The sequence below is a fragment of the Ictidomys tridecemlineatus genome, chromosome Y, assembly GCF_052094955.1.
Source record: "Ictidomys tridecemlineatus isolate mIctTri1 chromosome Y, mIctTri1.hap1, whole genome shotgun sequence".
NCBI classification, from domain to species: Eukaryota; Metazoa; Chordata; class Mammalia; order Rodentia; family Sciuridae; genus Ictidomys; species Ictidomys tridecemlineatus.
The window spans coordinates 19,088,649-19,101,094 of NC_135494.1; the positions used below are offsets into that span (position 1 = coordinate 19,088,649).

General features: G+C 35.4%; 1 long non-coding RNA gene across 1 annotated transcript in view; it reads left to right on the plus strand.

Moving 5' to 3' along the window:
• Positions 1 to 386: 386 nt before the first annotated feature.
• Positions 387 to 12,446, plus strand: part of LOC144371918 (uncharacterized) — a 57,116-nt gene continuing 45,056 nt past the window's right edge. The window contains exon 1 of the long non-coding RNA XR_013431983.1: positions 387 to 446. This is a non-coding gene — a long non-coding RNA (uncharacterized LOC144371918). The remainder of the gene's footprint in view (positions 447 to 12,446) is intronic.

Sequence of the window (12,446 nt, forward strand, 5' to 3'; positions counted from 1 at the left end):
GAGCAGCGGGCCGTGGGCAGAGGTGGCGGTGGCGGTGGCGGCGGCGGCTATTGGGAGCTGAAGAGGGTGAAAGCGGCAGAGACCCATCCCCTGGCAAGGAGAGCGGGGCGGGTGGGTGGCCAGCTCTTTGGAGGCAGTCCAGCAGGGCCTGGGGCTGAAGCGGCGCCGCCTGGTCGGCGCCATACCTGATGGTGCAGGGTGGGGCGGCTGGGCCTTGGGCCAGTTCCCCCTGGCCAGTCAGATCTCGCGCTCGGTGGGACCCCGGACCCACCTCAGTCTCCCAGGGCGGTGGGTTTGGCACTGCTGGCCATAATTGGCTCACTTTGCTGTTTGCCAGGCACTTAACTTGTTCACTTTCATGCTAGGGCTGCACAGAGAGGTGAATCGCCCTGCCCAAAGTTGCACTGCTTGGATGTGGTGGAATGGGGCTCCCAATACTTGCACAGGTTTGTGCCCCTTCCTTGCCTCAGGTCCTTCTCCAAGCAGTGCTTGCAGCTGGTTTCCTGGGGTCCTGGTGGGGCTGCAGATGGTGTGTCAGACCCACTCTGAAATTAGATGCAGCATGGTATGTGAATTCATTGGGAAAGGGATTTTTCAAGCCTTTTGTTCAATTCCTGGAAGGTCTTCCACCCCTAATCTGTCATTTGGTCCTGTGTGAGAAAGAAGAGGTGGGCATAGAGTGACCTTTGAACACTAGGTGTGGGGTCACTAGCCCAAGGCTTGCCTCAGGCAAAAGAAAGTTTGATTCCCATTGAAGCACGTGATTCTAGCCTGGAACAATTGGTTGTCAACCACAGAAACAAGGCCCCTGGGTTTGGTGTTGAGCATTTGTAGAGCCCACTTCACTACTGAGCAGTGAGGTTCCTAAATCAGAGAACCTACCTACACACATAAGTGAAAGTGGGTATGATACTTTCACTTACATGTAAAAGAGAAATAAGGAAAGAACAATGTATGATATGCATGCTGTCTCACTAATAACCAGAACTTTCAGCTGTGGTGGAAAACAGCATGCTTTTGAGTGCTTGCACCTGCTGCCAATCAAGAAGTTTGAGTGTTATTAGGATCTAGTTCAAACAAAAAAATCAAAGAGGGAGATGAAGATGGAAACTAGGGAGAAAACACTTAGTTATGGGATAACTTTATTTAAGCTAATAAAAAGGAAAGGCTAGATTGAAGTAGGGATGACATGTCAAGGTAAATTACAGGGTGCCTCAGTCTACCCACAGATCATACTATGGCCCTTCCATGGATCCCTTTACCCACTATGTCACAGGACATCCTTTGTGTCTTGTGCTTTGAGGTACTACTACTTAAAGGAACAGTAATGTGTTCCTTCAATTGCTAGTAATAAGAGTAAAGTATTAACAAGATTGAAATTTTTGGATTCATTAAGGTGAAATTTATCTGCTATCTTATACTGTTAGCATATATACTACTCTATGCATACTCATTATTAAATTTATGTTGCCTTAATGTGTAGTGTAAAGAAACGAGCACTAATTTTCAGACAGTTTCCTTATTCTGCTGAATCATCCCTTACTACTTTGTCTTACATAATTAGAGGCAAGCTGTGGGGTTTCCTATAAAAGCTTTAATTATTATGTCTTTTTAAAATTTTTTTTTTAATTTTTAAATTTTATGTTTTAAAGAAATGCTCACTTAAAGTGGGATTGATTAAACCATTTTAAGATCAAAATTCTTTTGACCATGATGAATCTTGATGATACAGATCCATCCCACCCAAGCATTGTGTGAAGCCTAGATCCTGGCTCCCAAATACTAAATGCCCCAAGGTGTCCCCCAAACTCTTTGATAACTAAAAATTTTTCTTAAGGACATTTCTGACTCTTTGAGAATACTATTAAGAACATATCCATTATCTACTTAATTTTAACAAGAAAGGGGTGACAAACAACTTTTTTCTAGGAATTTTTTTTTTCCTGAAGTGTCTGACATATAACATAGACATGGTCTTGTCAATTATTCTAGAATCTTGGGAGGCAAAGTTGTTTCCTGTCACAAAATCTTGTCTGTGTTTGATGGGAATTCAAATTAGAAATGTTGACAACACTAGAATCATTTTAGAAGTTTGATGTTAGAAAAGAGTTGGGCAGTGACAGCAGTGTGTATGATAGCATGTCTGAGTTGCATAGAATATACATTCATGTCATCACTTAGGGCCTGGGTTACTTACAGGGATTGGATTGAACCCATAGGCGCTCTACCACTGAGTTATAACCCTTTTTTTCCTTCTTGAAAAGGGGTATTCTGAAGCTGTTGAAGCAGTCTCAAACTTGGGATCCTACTGCTTTCCTATTTTCTTACTCCTTCAAATAGCTTTTTTAAAACAGATTATCATATCCTTTAACTTGATTGAAGGGGGAAAAAGCATATTTTTTGTAATAAGCACACCAAGATTGCTTTTAGCATCTAATTTCAGAGCAAAAATCTATATAAAAATCTATTTAAAGCTTGTTTTTAAGTCTTATCTATAGGTGTCTGCTTTGCCCCTCCCCCCCTTCACCCCTCTTTCTTGGATAACCTCCTTTAATTTATTTCCCATAGATGTCAATTGTTTCCTTTTATAGTTGGAGAAATGCCAGTGTACTATATTCTTTTTATATAAACTGTAGCATAATATGTAACTAATTCTGTCCCATGGCTTTTTCTTTATATGCTCTTGAGATCTTTTCCTATTAGTATTTATTTAGAAAGAATATAATCTTTGTTTATAGAAAACACTTTTAAAAAAAAATCTGTGTTTAAACAGCATCTATTAAGTGCCTTGTTTACTTAACCAGCCACTCTTGTGGGTATTTGGGTCTTCTCTAGGTTTATCAAAAACCATACTGTGGTGAAACAGCTTGTATATATATCATTTTACATATGCAGGTACATCTGTGGGATGCATTCCTAAAAGTGGGATCACTGTGCCAGTGGGCAGGACATTTATGGCTTGTTAAATACTTCCTTTCTTAAGTGTTGCGCCATTTTAAACTCCCGAAAGTACAGTCGCTCCTCCTTATCCTTGGAGGATTGGTTTGAGGACCCCTTTGTGGATACTGAGATTCAAGGATTCTTGAGTCTATTATATAAAAAACAAAGTATTTGCATATAACCTATGTACATCTGCATACTTTTAAATCATCTTTAGATTGCTTAAAAGACCTAATACAATATTAATGCCATGTAAATAGTTGTTACACTGTATTATTTATGGACTAATGGCAAGAAAAAAAGTTAGTATGTCTTCTGCATGATAATTTTTTAAAATTTTTCAAATCCAGTTTGAATACCACAGATACAGGAGGGCAGATTGAAGTGTATGAGAGAGTTCCTGTTTTTCTGGGGCCTTTCAAATGTACTGTGCCTTTACAACCCTTGAATTTGCTAACAGTTTGATGGATGAGAATTATCAATATAGAGTTGTTTTAATGTACATTGCTATCACTATTAATGAGGTTGAGCTCCTATGCTTAAAAACTAGTTTTACTTCTTTTCCTGTAAATTCTCTATTCATGTGTTTTTTCACATTTTTGTTTCAAATTGCTTTTTTTCCCCTTATCAATTTCTAGAAATTTATAAATTGTAGAGATTAGCCCTGTGTGATATGAATTGTGGTTTTTCCCCAAATTTTCACTTATTTATTATTTACCTTCACATATTTTGAGATACAGAAGCCTTACATTTTTTTCTTTGAATTCTACAGTTTATATTACTCATTATGGTATCTTGATATTTTTTAAAAATTTTTCTTTATTTCTATGTGGTGCTGAGGATTGAACCCAGTGCCTCACAAGTGCTAGGCAAGCACTCTACCACTGAGCTACAGCTCCAGTCCAGGTATCTGGATTTTAAGTCACTGAAAGGCCTCCAAGATTTTTAGAATTTGCCCATGGTTTCTTTAAGTACTTTTATGGTATCACTTTTATATTTAAATGTTCAAACTAGGATTTTTTCTGGTGTTGAGAATGATGCATAGGTTCAACTTTATCTTTTTCTGTGTGCCTGGTATTTTCACCTGTTGATATTAGAGCCCTTCTTTGAATACTCTTATGGTATTGTTAACTTTTGGATGTATTGGAGTATCTCTGCGGTTTGTATTCTATTAGTCTTTTTCTTCATACACCAGCATCACATTATTGGTTTTATAGAAGTTTTAACATCTTTTAAAACTAGTTTCCCCTTGTTGCTTTTCATATTCCTGGGAATTCTTGCTTGCTTATTTTTCCATGAGTACTTTTGGACTATTTTGTCTAGTCCCAGAAAAACAATAATCTAAAAGAAATAAACATCAGATTAAATGTATACATCTAAAATCTATTTAACTTCTACAAACTTTTTTTTTCAAGTGCTAGAAAGAATGTAAGACAGGAAAATAATTAAATATTTTCACTGTGATAAGTGTTTAATGATTTTACATCTTAAAAATTCTTTATTTATTATTATTATTTATTTTGCTTCTTTAAGTTGTAAAGGGATATTTTTTTAGGAGTGTTTCAGTTCATAGAACCTGTGGGTGGTAAGGTGGATGTCAATAATGTGAGCTGTCTGAATAATGATGTTTGTCTTTCCCTATCTCTTAGACTCTAATATTTTAATTTCTATTATCTTGTCATTTTAAAGTGTGGTTCTGAGAAGGAGATCCTGTGTTACATCTAGCAACATTCAATGAATTTTTTCCTCTTAAATTGGAGGTTGATAAGACTTAAAGTAATTCTGGTGATATAGAGGCACTTCTTTATCTTAAAAGTTTGTTGTGATTTTTTATTATAATAATTAGAAAAATTTCTACCCATAAAAACAACATAATAAAAATAGTAAGCCCTCAATTCCTTCACAAAGAAATGGCCACCATTAACTCATGTTTGGAAACTTATTGATGGATATAAAAGTATACAGAAGACTTTAAATAAATAGCAGTATAAAAGACTCAATAAATAGCATTTTCTCTCTATATGAAGCTGTGTGGTCATTTTTAATATGTTTTATATATCTCTAATTGTGAGTTGAAACTGATGTGCATAATCATGGGTGATCAATTAACTGGCTGCCTAGTTTTATTTTTTTTAATTATTTTTTTTTATTTGTCAGTAGATCTTTATTTATATATGCAGTGCTGAGAATCAAACCCTGTTATTCACAGGTGCCAGGCCAGTGCTCTACCACTGAGCTACAACCCCAGCCCTTTGCTGCCTAGTTTTCCATCATTTAGAGGCATCATACTTTATCTATCTACTCCTTTGATAACCATTTACATTGTTACTTGGTTTTCTTTCTTGTGAATAATGGTATGTTGATGATAGTATACTTATTCATTTATCTTTTTAGAGGTATAACTTCCAGGTCAAATATTATATATGTTTTAAATATTGATAACTATGGCTAAGCTGTTATCTGTAAAAACTATCCCCTTCAATGACCATGGGAATCTTATTTTCAAAACCCTTGCTCATACCAAGTTTTGTTAATCTTTTTAATCTTTGCTAATCTAATAGGTAAGAAAAAGTACATTTTTGAGATAACATGTTTTTAGTTGGTATTGGGGATTTAACCCAGGGGCACCTCACCAGTAAATTAGATTCCCAGAACCTTTTATTTATATTTTATTTTATTATTTTGAGACAGGGCCTCACTAAGTTGCTGAGGCTGTCCTTGAACTTGTGATCCTCCTGCCTCAGTCTCCTGAGTTTCTGGGATAACAGGTGTGTTCCACTGTATTCAACTATTGAAGGAAACCTTGTGTTATTCAAAGATTTCTTTCATTCAATATTCTTATTAACAGAGAATTCTCTCCTTATTTACATACTTGTGACTCTTATGTGTCAGATATTCTTAGGCATAAATGTGATGCAAATATTTAAATATATTGAGTTGTTTTTTTTTTTGTCTTTTGCCTTGATTTTAAATCAATATTAATATTTGAAAACTTGAGGTTTGGGATGTGGCTCAAGTGGTAGTGTGCTAGCCTGGCATGTATGAGGCACTGGGTTCAATCCTCAGCACCACATTAAATTAAAATAAAGACATTGTGTCCACATAAAAAGTAAATATTAAAAAAAATTGAAAACCTAATAAGCTATAATTTTTTTGAATACAGAATGTTTTCCTCTGCAAAGAACAGTATTTTTGTGTTTTATTCACTGAAGAGAAGCCTAAAGTAACTTTCAAAATAAATTTTTTAACAATTTTGAAACATGGATACCAATGGCTGAATAGCATACAGAATATTATTTCCATAATTGGTTGATAATATAGTGTTTTTGAGTCATGTAAACTATGTGATTGTGTGTTCATGTGTAATCCTATGTGTATTAAACCTATGTGTATTTCTTCTGTCCAAAAGATTTTATCACATCCTGATGTAAATATGATTTTTAATTTTATATTTGCTTTAGATTTTATTTCAATCAAATAAGAGTTACATATAAGGATGGCCTCACATGAAGCAGATTCACAACTTTGTCATTGACCTACTGTTTATTCTTTGGCTTAATAAAAAAACATTAAACTGTATTCTATATATAAAGTACATCTTGATTGCCTTTTCTGAGGGGGCTTTTGTTTTCACTTCAATAAACATTTTCTACAGAGTACCCCCAGGTTGGGACCATATGGTCCAACTGGTGATTTATTCACCAGATTTTATTCATCACTGAGTACCTACCTACCTCGTGGGCTTCCACAGACACCCAAATCATTATTTACTTTTTTGATTAATTTTTTGGTACTGGGGATTAAATCTAGGGGCACTTTACCACAGAAGCACATCTCCAGCCCTTTTGTATATTAATTTTTTATTTTGAGATAGGGCCTTGCTAAGTTGCTTACGGCCTCACTAGGTTCCTAAGGCTGGCCATGAACTTAGGATCCTCCTGCCTAAGCCTCAATCTCCCAGTGGTTGATATGTATTTATTATTAGGTTAAAGATGTGAAAGTCAATACCCATACATTTTAATTTAGAGAAGACTAACATAGTTTCATTTAATTTAGATGTGATTAACTCTATGGCACTTGCTACTATTTCATTGGATGGTACTATGTTTCAAAATTTGATTTGTACTACATTCTAGTCAATTTTTAAATTACATAAGCCATGTATTTTAAATGTTTTTTTTTTTTTTCATTATGGGCAGAGTAAGTATTTAAACTAGGTATGCTGCTGGATTTTGTTTAAGATCTGTTTATGTTTCCCAGTATAGGCATGGCAATATTTTTCACAATATGTTGTTTGAAAATAAGGATAAAGTAAATGCCCACCCCACAAATAAAGTAAATATAATTGTATGGTTTACATTTTTTTAAAAATAAAAGCAGGGAATTAGATTGCCAGTATTTGAGTAGAATGAATAAGTCTTTTTCTGAGACCTGTCTGTGAAGTTTTTCTGACTCCTAAACCAGTTTTGCACAGCCAAAGTAAACAGAGAGATGGAAAAATTAATGATATAATAGATTTAACCAGTGTTTTATTCTATATTTTGTATAGTTTATTTCTATTGGAATACAGGATTCTAAAGAATAAATGTAACTAGTTTTAATTAGTATTATTGCAGAAGTAATTTTTCATGTAAAAATCTTAAAATCAAATAATCCTCTAGCAATTTTTATTTGCACTTTAATTTGCATAGCAATTGTTTTTTTTAATATTCATTTTTTAGTTTTAGTTGGACACAATACCTTTATTGATTTATATGTGATGCTTAGTATTGAACTCACAGCCCTGCATGTGCAAGGCAAGCACTGTACAACAAGCCATAACACTAGCCCCTAGCCATTATTTCTTTTTTTTTTATTTTTTTTTATTTATTTTTTATTTTTTTTATTGGTTGTTCACAACATTACAAAGCTCTTGACATATCATATTTCATACATTAGATTGAAGTGGGTTATGAACTCCCAATTTTACCCCAAATGCAGTTTGCAGAATCACGTCGGTTATACATCCACAATTTTACATAATGCCCAATTAGTAATTGTTGTATTCTGCTACCTTTCCTATCCCGTACTATCCCCCCTCCCCTCCCCTCCCTTCTTCTCTCTCTACCCCATCTACTGTAATTCATTACTCTCCTTGTTTATTTTCCCATTCCCCTCACAACCTCTTATATGTAATTTTGTATAGCTATGAGGGTCTCCCTTCATTTCCATGCAATTTCTCTTTTCTCTCCCTTTCCCTCCCATCTCATGACTCCGTTAAATGTTAGTCTTTTCTTCCTGCTCTTTCTCCTTGCTTTGTTCATAGTTGCTCTCATTATATCAAAGAAGACATTTGGTATTTGTTTTTTAGGGATTGACTAGCTTCACTAAGCATAATCTGCTCTAGTGCCATCCATTTCCCTGCAAATTCTATGATTTTGTCATTTTTTATTGCTGCATAGTACTCCATTGTGTAAAGATGCCACATTTTTTTTATCCATTCATCTATTGAAGGGCATCTGGGTTGGTTCCACAGTCTAGCTATTGTGAATTGTGCTGCTATGAACATCGATATGGCAGCATCCCTGTAGCATGCTCTTTTAAGGTCTTCAGGGAATAGTCCGAGAAGGGCAATAGCAGGGTCAAATGGTGGTTCCATTCCCAGCTTTCCCAGGAATCTCCAAACTGTTTTCCAAATTGGCCGCACCAATTTGCAGTCCCACCAGCAATGTACAAGAGTACCCTTTTCTCCACATCCTCGCCAGCACTTGTTGTTGTTTGACTTCATAGTGGCTGCCAATCTTACTGGAGTGAGATGGTATCTTAGGGTGGTTTTGATTTGCATTTCTCTGACTGCTAGAGATGGTGAGCATTTTTTCATGTACTTGTTGATTGATTGTATGTCTTCCTCTGAGAAGTGTCTGTTCAGATCCTTGGCCCATTTGTTGATGGGTTATTTGTTATCTTATTGTCTAATTTTTTGAGTTCTTTGTATACTCTGGATATTAGGGCTCTATCTGAAGTGTGAGGAGTAAAAATTTGTTCCCAGGGTGTAGGCTCCCTATTTACCTCTTTTATTGTTTCTCTTGCTGAGAAAAAACTTTTTAGTTTAAGTAAGTCCCATTTGTTGATTCTTGTTATTAACTCTTGTGCTATGGGTGTCCTATTAAGGAATTTGGAGCCCGACCCCACAATATGTAGATCGGAGCCAACTTTTTCTTCTCTCAGACACAGAGTCTCTGATTTGAGATCAAGCTCTTTGATCCATTTAGAGTTAACTTTTGTGCATGGCGAGAGGAAGGGATTCAGTTTCATTTTTTTGCATATGGATTTCCAGTTTTCCCAACACCATTTGTTGAAGATGCTATCCTTCCTCCATTGCATGCTTTTAGCCCCTTTATCGAATATAAGATAGTTGTAACTTTGTGGATTAGTCTCTGTGTCCTCTATTCTATACCATTTGTCCACTCGCCTGTTTTGGTACCAGTACCATGCTGTTTTTGTTACTATTGCTCTGTAATATAGTTTGAAATCTGGTATCGCTATACCACCTGATTCACACTTTCTGCTTAAAATTGCTTTTGCTATTCTGGGTCTTTTATTTTTCCATATGAATTTCATGACTGCTTTATCTATTTCTACAAGAAATGCCATTGGGATTTTGATTGGCATTGCATTAAACCTATAGAGAACTTTTGGTAATATCGCCATTTTGATAATGTTAGTTCTGCCTATCCATGAACAGGGTATATTTTTCCATCTTCTAAGATCTTCTTCTACTTCTCTTTTTAGGGTTCTGTAGTTTTTATTGTATAAATCTTTCACCTCTTTTGTTAGGTTGATTCCCAAGTATTTTATTTTTTTGAGTCATTATTTCTTAATACATAGTCCAAAATTAAATCAAGGCAGACTTGAAATTATTGAGTCTTCATTATTGGGCAAGATTAATGAGTTTTTTCTGAGGTTTTCCTTCCGGGATCTTATTGTGGCTAATGATGTAATCTTATTTGTTTCCTAAAATCTTGAAGTTTGAGGTTCTTGAATCTCTTTTCTGTGGCAGTAGAAGAATTTGTTTATACAGTGCCTTTTATTATACTGATGAGTTCATTTCTTTAATTTGTGCCCTAGTGCCTACTAAAAATATTCCTGAAAAGTGAGGGATTAAATAGAAGTTGTAATTAAAATGAAGGCTAAGGCTTTATCCTTTATTTCTCCTGTTAGCTGCATTTGTTAAAATTTTTATACTACATTTAAATAGATATTAAGACTTTATTACAGTTCTTGGTTTATGGCTCAGTGGTAGAGTGCCTTCCTGGCATGTGTGAAGCATTGGGTTTGATCCTCAGCACAAAAATCAATCAATCAATCAATTAATTATGTTCTTCTACAACTATCAAAAAAAAAGACTTCATTACATTTTACATGGGTTGGATTTTGTGCATTTAAAATAGTTTCTTTCTATATTAGGCATAAAGCTTAATTTAGACTGGCATAGTAAGTGATCATTTGATTGGAAAGTTGGGTAGACAGAGAAGTTCAGTCTTCCTGTGAAGAATTTGAGACTTTGTACTCTTTGAGATAAAACAGCTTTGCAATCAAGGTGGTAGTACTGAGCTGCAGTGGCAGGAGAGATGCCAAGTGCTGGTGTACAGTGTAGATGAGAGCCACTTAGAGTTTCCTTCTGTGGACTCTGCAACTGACCAGATCTCCCCAAGGGGCACTGTTAACTCAAAGTCTTATGAGTGGAGTTTTAGAAAGAGGAGGGAATAACAGTAGCTTTGGGGCACAAGGTCCATAATGATTTCAGAGCTTAGTGAAACTCCCAATGTTCTGAACATCCCATCCCCCTGAGAAATTTCTTTCCTGCTAACCCTGAAAGTTTTGTCCAGTGTGTGACATAATGCAAATTTGTGTGGAGCTAGGCAGAGGAAGTCTATTACTACAGAGTCTAGATGCTGTCTTTAATTGGACATCCAGCATGGGAATATGGCTGAAAACCACTATCCCCCTCCCCACACCTTATCTATAGCAGTGCAATTGGAATTTCACACAAGCTTTTCCTTCTTTGGTTTGTTTAGAGAGGACACTTAGGTGCAGATTGTGTTTGTATATGTTAAACCCCCTGTGTTTTGTTTTAGATATATTTCAGTCTGTTCTAATATAACAAAGTTTTTCAGTCTGAACATTCTAGCAGCCATCACTCAAACATTAATTGCTGTCAATGAGAAAAAATATCTTCTCACATCTTTTCTTGGTGGTTGAAACCATCCCACTTCTTTTTTCTTTTACCTTAAAAACAGATTACTGACACTTGGAAATTATAATCATATTGCATCAATCTCTATGGAAAGATTACCAATTATTGCACTGCAAAATAGGCATTTCTTTCTAATAGAGTGTTCCTCTCCATGTTTTTCTCTCAGTTCAGTACTTTTAAATACCATTTAGGTGAATGAATGCTTTGTGTCATGCTGTGATTTAATATTTTTAGAGACTTTATTGATAGCTTTTAAAAAACCTATGTGGGAGGGGAATGGAGGAGGAAGATTATTCATTCAGTATTAAATCTTCATAGATTTTTAGATGTTTACAAGTTAGAAGGATTGCCAATATTAATCACTCCTACTCTGGTATAAGTTCTGAAATGAGTATTTGCTGTGCAGAGTTGTGAACAGTGAGGATTTTTGTGGTGGGCTTGGATTGAGCATTGCACTGTGCTTTTTGTGTGCATTTTTACTTCATTTTGTTCTCAAAACAACAAGGACTCAGTAAAATTGTGAAATTTGTCCTTGGGTATGTAGCTAGCAGGTTTAAAAAAATAAAAACAAACAAACAAAAAATTATCACTTGAATTCAGATTTCTCTATCTAAGTTCCAGTGCTTTCTTATGCATACAGAGAAGGGTAATGCATACAGAGAAGCATATTGGTAGAATCTTAGAAAATTGTATTGGACTTCAGAGGCTGCAACAGGAAGATCAATAGTATAAGGCCAGCTTCAGCAACTTAGTGAGACCATGTATTAAAATAAAAAGGTCTGGGGGTTTAGCCCCTTTATAGTACATCCATATTTCATTCAATCCTCAGTTAGTTCCACTAAAAAAGAAAAAAAAAAAAGAAGAAAGTTGTTAGACTGTTTTCATTGTTGTATTCTAGATAATGGAAATGTTGAAAAGACTGACAATAACTCTATTCTCTTGCCACCCTTGCCCTAATTCATACTATCCTTTTTATTTTTAATGTTCCTCAGCATCAACTAATGAAGTCTAGGAGCATGCCAGGGTGTCTGGCTCATTGTGTTCAATACAACATAGGCTTGTTTAATTTAGCAGCACTCTGAAATGAAAGGTTCATGCTGCCAAGTACAAACAGACCTTCTGTGGGATGTTAATTTGGTTATAGGAGAGAATGCTTGTTTTTCCTTGCTATGTGCCAATAAAGAAGCTGCCAGATTTTTTTTTTTATGAGTATACAGGATTTTGACTTGTTTATATCCATGTAATTGATAAGAACTGGATAGTCTTAATA